The sequence below is a fragment of the Spermophilus citellus genome (assembly GCF_964194105.1).
Source record: "Spermophilus citellus genome assembly, chromosome: 1".
Taxonomy (NCBI): domain Eukaryota; kingdom Metazoa; phylum Chordata; class Mammalia; order Rodentia; family Sciuridae; genus Spermophilus; species Spermophilus citellus.
Genome location: NC_138182.1, coordinates 151,097,675 through 151,110,718, shown reverse-complemented (window position 1 = coordinate 151,110,718; position 13,044 = coordinate 151,097,675).

The following is a 13,044-nucleotide window of genomic DNA, read 5'->3' as shown; positions in this document are numbered from 1 at the left end:
ATTTATTCGTTTTCTATTGCTATAAAAAGTATCTTGGGGGGCGGGTGTTGGGGTTGTGGCTCAGGGGTAGAGTGCTCACCTTGCATGTGAGAGACCCTGGGTTCGATCCTCAGCACCACATAAAAATAAATAAGTGAAATAAAGTTATTGTGTCCAACTACAACTAAAAAATAAATATTAAAAAAATAGGTATCTGGTGCTGATTGACATGTAAAGAATAGAGGTTTCTTTAGCTTATAGTTTTGACGATGAAAATCTGAGCAGCATTGTACTACCTTTGTTGATAACCACCCCCAGATGCGTCACTTCATGGTGGATGCCATCACAATGACCAGAATGTGTGCAAGAGGAAGAGATCACCTTGAAATATGGAAGCCATGGGGTGGGGAGAGGCCAGTCTCTCAGTCTCTCTCTCTTTTTTAAATAACAACCTTCTCTTGAGAACTACCTTAATCCCTTCCAAGGGCAGTGCCCTCAATGACCTACTAGTCCCTACCTTTTAAGGTCCTAACACTTATTAATGTCAGCACACTGGGAATCAAGCTTCCAGTATAAAAATCCTTAGGGGACAAATCACATCTAAACAATACCTTTGTCCCCTCCAAGTTGTTCAGTCTAGCAGAATCATGTGATGGTAATTCATAGAGTCCGGGGCTGGGATAGAGATGTGAATCTGGGACTAGGACCATTTTGGTGTTCCTCCATCAGACAGTAGAGAAGGGTTGATTCTAGGAAGCCACAAAGACAAGACAATGATGGGCATCCTGAACAAGGGTCATCCAGCCTAAGTTCATGGACTAGGCACTGAGAATGACTAGAGCTAAACCTGCCTGTTTTATCAATTTGTTACCATGTTTATTGAGGCAACTGGATGTGAGAACTTTCCAGCCTTACTGATGAGGTAGGACGGCCTGGGGTTTACTAGGCATAGAGGCAATGGTGCCTTCTAGTGACCAATAGGCAGAGGAAACATGGAAACCTGTTCCCTCCATTCTGGGGATAGCACCCTGGATTTTCTCTGTGGAATCACCCCTTTTTCTGCTCAAAGGCTGTTGGATCACATGGGCTTGGTTGGGTCCACTAGCTGCTGGGATGGACACATGACCCAGACCTAGATGCCAGTGCACCCCATTTGAATGCAGAGATATGCTCTGGGTTGGACAAAGAATCTACATCAGGTCAAGAGGAAGCAGTAAGTGCCATCTCGGAGAAGTTTTGCTGGACCCCAGAAAAGAGGGGTTGTCTTTCCCATGAAGTTGCTAAGGAGTCAGAATATAAGATTAGGCTTTTAAGCTTGTGGGGTTTCTCTTTGACCTCAAGTGGAGAGAATCTGAAAGAAAGGATAAAACAAAGGAAAGCAGACCTGAGTGCCTCAGTCCAATCTGCCTCAGTCCATACATGCCTGGATGTCTCAAGCTTTTTGTTCCTTTCTTGGATGGGGGCCTTGGTTTAGCTGGTGAGGTTGATTGTTGCCCCTAGGGATTATCACACTGTTTGCCCTTTGCTTCTCTGGGCTTGGAAGTATTGGGGGAGGGGTGTCTTCCAGGTGGCCTATCCAGTCACTTAGGCATCCATCACCTTGATGTTCACCACCCTGTGCAGGGCCCATGATGTGGCCCTCCAAGTACAGATCTCTGTGAAATCCCTTGAGGTCTCTCATGGGTTGCTGGAAGCACTGCCACTTGCTTATTTAACCTGTGAGGTGACTGTTAACTTCAATCTACCACAAAATGCTGACAGAGAGGATCTCATGGCTCACAGTGTCCTGGGAAACCAGTTGCCAGAGAATGCATGAGCACTTGCTTGGATGTTCATTCTGTCCATTTTGCACCAGTAAGGGGCCTGCTGCTAGGGATGGAGAATTTTTTTTTTCTAAATAGCTTGATGCTTTTGAAGGGAAAACATCTTTGTAGACAAGACAAAGATGACAATAAAGCCGGGCTTCCACCTTATGCTGACGTGATAATATTTTGATTATATTCTGAAATAACTTGACCTGTCTACAAAAACCATCTTCCCCTTCTCATAAACTGAAACGGGAGTGTGCATGTTTCAACTTCCTTTCCTTAACAATATTATCTTTAGAAAATCTTTTTCATCTTAGCTGATAGATACACACACATATATACACATGAACATACATATCAATGGTTTATAATGAAAAATTTCAAACATGCTCAAAAATAGTCTGAAGAACATCCTCCTACTTATCCCCCAAAGCCAATCATCAATATTTAACCAATCTTACTTCATCTATCCCTTCAACTTTTGTTTTGTTTGGTTTTTCTTGAACAAATCCTGATATAATTTGCTTTACAAATAAAGACTCTGGCGACCACAATACCAGCATCACACCAAACAGAACTAACAAAAATATGTTAATATAATCTAACATTTACTTCATATTCCTTAATCATCTCAAAAATATCTTTTTTATCTTTTTGCTTTTTTGCACTCCTAGAGATCAAAACCAGGGAGGGCTTTGGGTATGTTAGGCAAGTACTCTGCCACTGAGCTGTAACCCTAGTCTTCAAAGACTAGGCTAGCAGTGTAGCTCAGTGGTAAAGCACTTGCTTATTCTATGTGAGGCCCTAGGTTTGATCCCTAGTACTGCAATAAATAAATCAGTAAGTAAGTAAATAAATAAATAGAAATTGCAGAAAACTGTTCAGGCTCAAATGAGAATACAAAACATGGCAGAATACAAGAATACGATCAGAATACAAGACACGGCAGGCATGTCTCTGAGACTTTTAAAGCATATTATTCATAAAAAAAAAACATTTTACAACTTTCCCTATGTCATTTGTTTTCTTCCCACTTGGGATGGTCTGATTGTGACAAGTGTTTTTCCACCCTGCAAGGCCTACATAACTGGGCTCCCAATGATGCCTGTTTCCTGCCTGGCTCAGGAGCAGGCACTGAGACTGTGTGGGCACCATGTCCTACTGGAAAGCAGCATGCCCTGGGCCAGAAGCCAACAGATTAAAGACAAGGGACGGATGAAAATGCCAGTACAAGGCAAGGAAGCCAGTACAAGGGCACAGAGAGAGCTGACCCTGGAGTTGGACTGGTCAGGGTGGAGCCTTGTACCCTCTGCAGCCTCAGGTAGGCACTCTCCTCTTCCATAAAACAGAGATGTCGGGTCCTTTCCCACATTGCCCAAGAAAATGGAAATCTTTTTTCAATGGATACAACTTTCTGAAGAGAAATTTGGTCAAGTATATAAAAGACTTTAGATGTATACCTTCTGATTCTACATTATTCCAATGAGTGAAGGAACAACTGAGCAAGTACTCTAGGTTCACCTAATGCTATTTATACTTAACAAATATTGAAAATAGTCAATGTCCATCAGTAGGGGATTGGTTACATGAAGAATGGAACTTACCCACAGGGAAATGTCATACAGCCCTGAGACTGGAATGACTGCACAGACTATATTGTTAAGTACAGTTTAGGTGTTAGGTGTCCCTCCAAAGTTCACGTGTAAGACAAAGCAGAAAGTTCAGAGATGAAATAAATGATTGAGTCATTGCAGTTTTAACCTAAGCAGTGCATTAATCCACTGATAGGTGTTATTACCCTAGAGATTAACTGGGTAATAACTGTAAGCAGATAGGGTGTGGCTGGAGGAGGTGAGTCACTGGGGGAGGGGCATGCCTTTGGAATTTATATTTTTTCCCTGGTAAGGGAAGCTCTCTTTCTCTCTGAGCTGTTTTCCTCTGCCATACTCTTGTGCCATAATTTTTTGCCTCACCTTAAGCCCAGAGCAATAGAGTTAGCCATCTATGGACTAAGACCTCTGAAACCATGAGCCCCCAAATAACATTTTTTTCTTCTAAAATTGTTCCTGTCAGTTCTTTTGGTCATAGCAGAAAAAAAAAAAACTGACTAAAACAGGCCACTAGAGTCATTGTGTTGCATCATCCACAATGTGCTTTTGTTTTCTTTTTAGTAGGTTTACTGAGATATCATTCACTTATCATACAATTCATTCAGTTAAAGTGTACCAAATGGGGAGATGGTAGTCAAAGGGCACAAAGTTTCAGTTATATAGGAGGAATAAGTTCTGGAAATCTAACATACAGCATGATGATTATAGTTAATAATACCATATCACATGCTTGAAATTTGCCAAGAGAGTACATCTTAAATATTCTCACTACAAAAAAAAAAATGCACCAATAACTATGGGAGGTGAGTGAACATGTTAATTAGATTGATTGTGATAATCATTTCACAGTGTATACATCTACCAAAACATTATGTAGTATGCTACAAATGTACACAACAAAGCTAGAAAATGAAGTATGCAATTTAATCGTTAATTCAATGTGTTAATAGAATTGTGCAACCAACACTCCAATCACTTTGTAACATTTTCATTATTCCTCTCCCAGAAAAAGAAATCAAAAGGGAAGGTTTCTTGTCCATGGTACACTTGGAAGCAAAAAGGCTGGTCCGATGCTTGGGAGGAGTAGCATGGTCCTCCTGTTTTGCCTGCTAAGTGGTCTGTGGCAGTCCTCAGACTCAGGCCCTCTGAAGAGCTGGGGAGGCATGAGCAGAGCCTCAGGTAGACCAGAGATTCAAGTAGATTTAGGTCTCTGAGTCCTGGAGCCGTTACAGGCTTAGTGAAGTGACAGCACCCAGTTAGATATGATGGGCCCAGGTGTCCTCTCCCACTACCACATGTTCTCCATGATCCCTGCTCCTCCCCAGCCCACCCCAACCTGCTAATCAAGATCCATGGGCTTCTTGGCACCAGTCAGATTGACTGGTCTATCCTTGGTGGAGAAGCCAAGGCAGGGAGAACAAGGGACTCTATGTCCTCCAAAGGTGCGAAATTACCGCAGGTCATGATTTCAGTCTGTGGAGTAAAATGCTTTGGACCTTCTCATAGGTCTACAGACATTTGTGTACAAAAATAATTGACAACAAGCCATCATCCAGTTTCGTAGCTCTCTAGCCTGATACATCCAAGTGCCTCAGATAGACTCAGAGCAGAGACCCTGATTTCCTGAAAGGGACACACTAACACTGTCTTAGCTCCCACTGATCCTAATACAAAGTGATTGCCCATTCTGGGGACCCTGGATCCTTCCTGGCTATTATGTGATTTTACACCAGCTGCCTTCAACCTCTGACTGTCTGAAGGTAATTTGGGATGTGACACTATTCCTAATTTGTTAACTAGCAAATCTGCGTGACCAGGAGACCTCAAAGGCTCATGAAGATGGACCCTTGCCCCCATGCTCCTCCTGTCCCCCATACTCTGAATTCAGCCTGGAGTCTCATGAGGCACTGACCTCAGGTTTCTGCTTAGCTCCTGGGACAGGAACTCACCTCAAAATGGCTTAAGCAAAAAAAAAAAAAAAAAAAAAAAAAAAAAAAAGAAAGAAAGAAAAAGAAAAGAAAAAAATTTTCTATTACTCTAAGTAAATCTAGGGGCTCAAACAATGTCTTCCCTTTGTCTCTACTGTTTCCTTCTATCTCCTTCTTAGACTACCTCTGAGTGGTCTTGGGGCTCAAGCAGGTGTCTCCTATAGGTGGAGAGGATCTATACAGTAATCCACCTGGGTGAAGAATGAGGAGTAAACTCATGTTCCCAGTTATGGGTCTATTCTGAAGCCAGGGACTGAAATTCAACCTGGAATGGCCTGGAATGAGAGGTGAAAGGGTCTCCAGAGGGGAAAGGGGGAAGAGGCTGGTCTTATTCACAGTGTTCACCAGTCACTAAATGTCTGAATGTCTGAGGTGGGCTCAGACTGGGAGAGGCTGTAGAGGCAGACAGAAGCTTCCTTCCACATTCTTCCTTTCAAACAGTACTGAGGGTTTGTGTGGGGTTGGGTGGGGGGAGTCAACGGGGCAGTATGCAACACCAATGGCAAGGATAAGGGTTTGTTTAGGAAACTTCTCACGTGGCTTCCTTTCCCACCCAGGGGAAAAAAATTCATTCAAGCACTTCCTCAGCTGATCGTGCACCCAGACTTGTGCTGAAGGACAATGATGAATCAACCTCCATCCTTGCCTTTGACAGCTCAAGGTCAAGCTGGAAGACACGTGTAAATACTGTCATGCAAAGTACTACGGATAAGGAGCCAGTGGAAGAAGCCACCCACTGTGCCTAGAAGTAGAGTCATTTGAGCTTATCTTGATGGCTTGCCACTGGAAAAAAAAAAAAGCCTCAAACCAGTGCAAATCAAAAAGGGATTTATTGGTTCACATAACTGAAAAAAATTCAGGTAAAATTCCTTCTCTTTCAGTCTCTCAGTCTTTTTTCTTATTGGCTTCAGGTCAGCTTTCTTTATCTGGTGGACCCTGGCAGCTCCAAGCTTATATGCTACTGATTTAGCAACCCCAGTGATCAGGGAACATTTTCCCCAAACATTCCAGAAGTCCTGGGATTTCCTCTGATGGTCTAGGAAATCATGCATCCCTGAGTTAATCACTGTACAAGACACGATAGGTATGGGTTATAGACCTGCTCTGTGGGTGGGCCTGGATATCTCTTAAGTAAAGTCCAAGGTGCTATTACCAGACCAAGGGCATAGTTGAGGGGATTAAAAAGCATTTTTGATCATTACAAATGGGGAGGAGTTTTCTGGGGAGAGGGAGAGACATCTGGGCAGGTGAAAGAGAGACATGGGGAACCATCCCCACAGAATTTGGAAGCTTGAGTTGGCCTAGGAGCTAGAGCACAGAAACCTGGGTTTGTGGGCCCCAGGGACAGGGCAGGCTGAACAGGTCTCCCCGCCTGCTCCACTGTTCGAAGCTCAGTGGAAGTCTTTAAAGCAGAATTGATCTGGTTAGATTTGCATTTTAGAAAGATCTCTAAGGCAATAGGAGGTGGGGTGAAAGGCTTCAGTGTAGGTATGGGGTGGAAGGAGAGGTGACTGGGGATAGCGGGTATGGAGGGGAAGAGAAGCCTAGCCTGCCCCCGATATCTGGCTCTGGGTGCCAATAGGAAAGCCATTTGCTGGCTTTCAGAATACAGGATGGCAGCAGGTTGAGGGGGTAGGAATGTCTGTTTGGGCCCTGTTGAATCTGAGGTGCTAATGGATGTCCTACCCACCAGAAGAGGTATCTGCAGGCCATTGGATATAAGTCTGAAGCTGAGAGAGGGAACTGTGTTGGAGACAGATCTGAGACAGGGAACTTGTATTTGAAGAATGGAGAGTTGGAGGAAGGAAGGGAGAATGCTGAGGAATCCACATCAAGAGACTTGATCTGAGTTCTGGGGTCAGTCTTGCTGGCCTTGGACCCTGGACAGGCCTTAGTTTCATCATCTGTACAATGGGGCTGAGAAAGCCTAACTCCCAGGCACTTGTGAGGACAGATGAGAATGGGTTCTGCAAACCATGAGCACAGGATAGGTCCTTTAAGGACAGCAGGGAAGCAGGCAGGTGGAATGGGGATAAATCCAAGGAGGGTCCAAGAGCTGCAGCTCGGGGAGGGGTTGGGCCATCTATGAAGAGGGGACAGCTGCTTCTGATTCCCCAGAGTGAGGGAAACTCAATTGGCCCCAGAAGACATTGATAGGTGGGGCCGGAGCCAGAGGAAGGGAGCTTCACAGTGGGGGCTCTGCTGCAGGGGTTACTGCCAAGGACAGCCACAGAGCCACCCTGTTGGCAGCATTTAGAGCCTTAATTATTTTCTTCTAAAAACACAGCTGGGAAATAAATGATTATTGGCCATAAGGATGTGTGTTAGCCAGATGGCCTTTCTGTCACCCCTCCCAGCTGAAAGGGATTTTTTGGAGATCGTCTTGTCAAAGACAGAGGAAGAAAACAAGCCACGTGTTGCTTGTTTGTGGAGCGCCTGTGAGTCAGACCCTGGTGGGGCTGCAGGGACTCTAAGACCTTCTGGGTCAATCAACCCACTGGACAGATGGGAGACTGACCTAAGAAGCTTAGTGCCTTGTCTAGAGTCATCTGGCAGATGGGGGATTCTTGAGGTGAACAATGGCTGGTGTAGGCACCAGGAGGAGCCTTCAGCTGTGGGTGCTCTTTTGGGTTTGGAACAAGCTCTATAATCCCTCCCCAACTGAACTTACCCATGGACCACTTAGTCTGCATATTTTCAGAGGGGCTTGGCATGTTCTTTTTAATGTTGTTTGTGGTGTGTGTGTGTGTGTGTGTGTGTGTGTGTGTGTGTACCAGAAGATAAGAGGACAGGCAGGGAATACACCTTTTAGTGTGTGAGCTCGATTCTCAAATGACAACCGGAGAGAATGGCTCATAAAATCACTCTTGTCTCTTCAAGACTTTGGCCCTTGCTGTTCCTTTAGTCTGAAAAGCTTCCTCCTAACTCAGATGGCTTTTGTCACTTTTTTAGAGAAGCCTTCTCCTATGGTTTTTTTTTTTTTAGTTGTCAATGGACCTTTATTTTATTTATATATGGTGGAGAGAATTGAACCCAATACCTCAAATATGCTAGGCAAGAGCTCTACCACTGAGCCACAACCCCAGCCCTGGCTTCTCCTATTGAAAGGGGTCCTGACTATATGCCTGATCCACCACCCTGCCCACTACTGTTGATGGCCCCTTCTTATGGACCAAGCCCCAGGCTTGGGTCAGTAGGCTTCTGCCAAAACTTCCACTGTTTTCAGCTTCCTCTGTTAGGACCCAGGCTGAGTGAGCAAGGCCTTAGCAGCTCCCTGATGGGCAACCTGCTCACTCGGTTATATGGGAGGGAGGCACAAGAGGTAGAAGGTGGCCTGACACTGGATCTGAGGGGTGAGCTGCAATGGAGGCAATCAAGTGACTTCTCAGACTTGAGAGGGTGTCTGCACATCCCTGACCGGACAACCTCATTCCTCTGTTATCATGTGCTGAGAAGGAGCAAAGCAAAGGTCAGGGCTATGAAGCAACTGTCCAGCAGGCACTTCCTCTAGAGAGCTCCATTTCCTCTGCTGATGGACTCCTAGATGTGGTCTTTATGCCTGGAATGTTCTCATGGCAAGCATGCAGTACCACTTTGAGTCTGCTGGGTTAGGGTATGAATCTCTGCCCCCAAGACCCTTAATTGCCAGCTGTAGTAAGGTTTCTCTAGAAGGATAGAACAAATAAGAGACATATCTATATCTATACCTATATCTGTATCTATCTATAGAAGAGGAGATTTATTAGGGGAATTGGCCCACACAATTATGGAGGTTGAAAAGTTCCGTGACAGACCATCTGCAAGTTAGAGACCCTCAATGCTGGTTCAGTCTAAGTTCAAAGATATCAGAATCAATAAAGCTGATGGTATAACTCAGTCCATGACCAAAAGCCTGAGAATCTTGTGGGCTGCTGGTATGAACCTTGGAGTTCAAAGACTGGAAAGCCTGAATTTTTGGTGTCCCTGAATAGGACAAGAGTGTCCCAACTCCAGGAGAGAGAGGTGTAGGAGGAGGAAATTGCTTTTCCTCTGTGGTTTTTGTTTTGTTTTGTTTTATTTGGGCCTCCAGTGGATTGGATGGTGTCTGCCCACATTTAAGGCCAATCATCCCTGCACAGTTGACTGATTTACATGCCAGTCTCCTCCAGAAATACCCTGACAGACACATCCAGAAATGATGCTTTACCACTTCTCTAGGCATTCCTTAATTCAGTCAAATTGATGTTTAAAACTAACTATCTATTGCATTAGTCATCTCTGAACCTCAATTTTCTCATCTGTGAAATAGTAGTGATACTTTCTAGCTCAATTAGTTGGGAGAATTAAGTAAAAAAAAAGTAAGAGGAACTTATGAAATTGTATGATAAATTTAAACATTTCAAAAAGCAGAAATTAACAAGAGCATGCTACAGGGACACTGCTACATCGATGTTCATAGCAGCACAATTCACGATAGCAAGATTGTGGAACCAACCTAGAAGCCCTTCAATAGATGAATGGATTAAAAAAATGTGGCATTTATACACAATGGAGTATTACTCTGCAATAAGAAATGACAAAATCATAGAATTTGGAGGGAAATGGATGGCATTAGAGCAGATTATGCTAAGTGAAGCTAGCCAATCCTTAAAAAACAAATGTCAAATGTCTTCTTTGATATAAGGGGAGTAACCAAGGACAGGGTAGAGACGAAGAGCTGGAGAAGATTAACATTAAACAGGGATGATAGGCGAGAGGGAAAGTGAGAGTTAAGGGAAATTGCATGGAATTGGAAGGTGAGCCTCAGGGTTATACACAATTACATATAAGAGGAAAGGAGGAGTAGGAGAAAAATTATATAAGTGGAAGAAACGATTTATAGTAGAGGGGATGGAGAGAGAGAAGGGGAGGGGAGGGGAGGGGAGGGGAGGGGAGGGGAGGGGAGGGGGGACAGTGGAGAATGGGATAGACAGCAGAATACATCAGTCACTAGAAAGGCAATTTGTAAATCAATGGAAATGTAACTGATGTGACACAGCAATCTGTATACGGGGTAAAAATGGGAGTTCATAACCCACTTGAATCAAGCTGTGAAATATGGTATATTAAGAACTATGTAATGTTTTGAACAACCAACAATAAAATAATTAAAAAAAAAAGAAAAATACATTTCTTATTCTAAAATACATTTATTATTAAATTATTAAAAATATATTTCTGATTCTAATGAGTTGACAAATTTTCTTGGAAATAAAAAACAATAACCCAGCCCCGTGTGGTGGCACACACCCGTAATCTCAGTGGCTCTGGAGACTGAGTCAGGAGGATCTCTGGTTCAAAGCCAGCCTAAGCAACAGTGAGGCACTTAGCAACTCAGTGAGACCCTGTCTCTAAATAAAATACAAAATAGGGCTGGGGATGTGGCTCAGTGGTTGAGTGTCCCTGAGTTCAATTCCCAGCACCCATCCCCTGCTGAAAAATAAAAAAACCCAATAACCCAACAGTAGAAGAGGATAATAGGAAACTATACAAGAACACATACATTAAAACCTAACAGATGCATATGAAGTGGTATTCAGAAGAAAATTCATAGCCTTAAAAAAATCTTCATTAAAATATGGAAGAAGAGGGGCTGGGGTTGAAGCTCAGTGGTAGAGCGCTTGCCTTGCACGTGTGAGGCACTGGATTAGATCCTTAACACTACATATAAATAAATAAAGGTATTATGTCCATCTACAATTAAAAACATTTTTTTAAATATGGAAGAAGAAAAATCCTTGGAAGTAGAGCTTCCAAGGGGAAAAAAGGTGGACAAGAAAGATGCTGGAAATTTTGAGAACTGAAACTCAGGGACCCACTAGATAAGTGGCAATGTGGCTAATGGCAATTGGAAAGTATTGGCAGAAAACAGGTTAGTTCCCTCCCAGATAGACCCAGCATCTTCTATGCAGGGTCATCACATAATTTATTTTTTAAACATGGAATCTTTGAGAATGAAGTAGTGCATTTCTTATAACTATGTCAAGGAAAAGGGTGTAAATTGGGATTATTCCCCACAAGTTAGTCCTAGTATTGCTTTCTTCACATAAAACCCCACAGGAAGGCAGGAGTAGGTATGTGTGCTATATGTGTGTAAAATCCTGAATTAACAGTGATTACCTGAAATCAACTAAAATGGAACCAAATCTTGGTGAAAAGAAGCTTCAAATTTAAATTAAATTTAGTTATAAAAAAGTGAAGTTATTCTTTGTATCAGTCAGGGCCCTGTAGGATATAAATGACACTCTCAAATGGGGTAGTTGGAGATTTTCATAAAAGGACCCTTTGTGAAGGTATAGATAAATTATAGGGAAACAATGGACTGTAAAACAGCAGGAAATAATTACTGCTCCTCTATGGGAAGGGACAAAGGAATGGAGCAGTTTTTGTAACCCTGAGACTGAAAGTGCTATGTGGATATTGTCTGTTAGAAGCTGTAGCCTTTGGCTGTAGGCTACTAAGGACCCCACAGGAAGGCTCTTATCTCGTTCCTCTCTCTCTTCCCCTTCCTCCCTCCCTCTCTAATCTTCTTCTCCCCATTGGCTAATCTCAACTGGAAGTCAAAGAGAACACTTTGCTATGGTCTGTATAGATCAGCATCCTGGGAGGTTGAAAGGTGGAAAAACATCCCATACCTTTTGCCCTCAAAATATATTTAATTCAGATAAAACTTTGTGTCTGCATAGTGGAGCACAATAATTTCCAACAGTTATAGCAAGACTTGATCAACTTTTTCCATAGGGGACCAGATAGTAAAAATTTAAATTTTATTTATTTGTATTTATTATTATTATTATTTTTTTGTGGTGCTGGGGATCAAACCCAGGGCCTTGCTAGGCAAACACTCTACCACTGGGCCATATCCCCAGCTTTTACTTAAGCATTATGAGCCATATTAGCTTTATTGCAACTCAACTCTGGCTGCTATAACCATAGACAATTCATAAATGGATGGATATGGCTATGTCCCAATAAAACCTTATTTACGAAAACAGGTGACAGAACAGATTTGGCTTATGGGCTGTAGGTAACTACACTGTGACTACTGTATCATTGTGGAGGGGGTTTAGTTCCTCAGTTGGGTCCCACTAGAAATTAAGGTCTTTCTAGTGACATAGGATTCATTCCCATGAGAATGGATTAGTTTCCAAGAGAGCAGGTTATGATAAAGCATCTTACCCCTTGTCTTTTCCTCTAACCCTCCTGCTTTCCACCATGAGGCTCTCACCAGAAGCCAAGCAGATACCAGTGCCATATTCTTGGATCTCAGAACCATGAGCCTAAATAAACCTCTTTTCTTTATAAATTTCCCACTTTCAGGTATTTTGTTATAGTAATAGGAAATGGACTAAGACAATAATCTTAGCACAAATACTCAGATTCTTGGACAATGGCTAACAGATTAATTGTTTGGGCAGCACTTGGAAAGAGTAAGATTGAATATTTAGAGACCAGGTCATGAGAGTGAAAGTCACATGGATGGATCACTTGAAAGGGTTATAAAATGTAATGATATCTGCTAAACCAATAGCATCTATGGTGGAGAAATCACCACAGGTACCTATCTGAAGCCTCCAAACTCCTTGCCCAACCAACATTTTCATAAGCTCCCATTAGCCAACTTGTAGATCCGAAGATTAT